Source organism: Alligator sinensis, unplaced genomic scaffold (assembly GCF_000455745.1).
Source record: "Alligator sinensis unplaced genomic scaffold, ASM45574v1 scaffold161_1, whole genome shotgun sequence".
NCBI classification, from domain to species: Eukaryota; Metazoa; Chordata; order Crocodylia; family Alligatoridae; genus Alligator; species Alligator sinensis.
Genome location: NW_005841974.1, coordinates 99292 through 100252, shown reverse-complemented (window position 1 = coordinate 100252; position 961 = coordinate 99292).

Genomic DNA, 961 nt, shown 5'->3' with positions numbered 1-961 from the left:
GCAATGGGTGTTGTTAGTTTGCTTTTTTTTGAGAGAGAACAGCCAACTGTTAAAAGAGGGATGCCCAAGGAAATAATTAAACTGAGCCTACATTTACAGAGTTTCTATTAAAACTTTATGAAGAAGAAACAACAGAAAAGAACAGAGAGAATTCAAGGACTGTGGAAACAAATTTTGGTATCAAATTTCATAGAATTGGCCACCTGTTCTGAGAGAGAAACAGGAACTTGTGTCCCTTTTTGTCCTAATAATGAAGTATCTGTTATGTTCCTCCATTCTCACAGTCTCATAGGGAATGGGCCTGATTCTCATTCATACAGCCATAGCAGGTCCCAGGGATCACAGAGTACATGAGTATCAGGGTTGGTGCCTGTGAATGTTATATATGGTTTTATCCATTAGTAGGCTGGGGGAGGTTAATTCGATTATTGGGCTTTTGTTGAAGTGATGAGGTGGAGCAGGGAAGGACAAGGGACTGGCAAATAGCTCATCTGCTAGAAAATGTTGTTTGGAGAAGACCAAAACTATTTGTGAACTCCGGCTGAATGTGATAGGGCACTTAGGGCACCTGTCACTTTAAGAGGAAAGGACTGCCTGAGAAGCAGCCTGAAGGTGGTGATGGGAGCCAATCAGGGAGCCACCTGACCAGGAGGGGGCTGGACTTGAGCTATATAAGCCCAGGGTCTGAACTGGTCAGGCAATTTAGTCCCAGGGGCCACAGGAAGAGGAAGGAGTTCCTACTTTATCATCTGAGCTGAGGCTAGGCAGCACTGAGTCCAGGAACAGGAGTATGTGAGCCCATACCCTTGGAAGAGACAGGCATGGGATCAAGGACCAGGGTCCCAGCACCTGAGAGGGGCAAAACAAGCCATGGATTGGAGACAATGGCCCAAGACGGCTGGTCGTAAACAGTGCCTGATGGTTGTGGAAGGGACTGGAGAGCAGGGATGGAGGCCCCCTT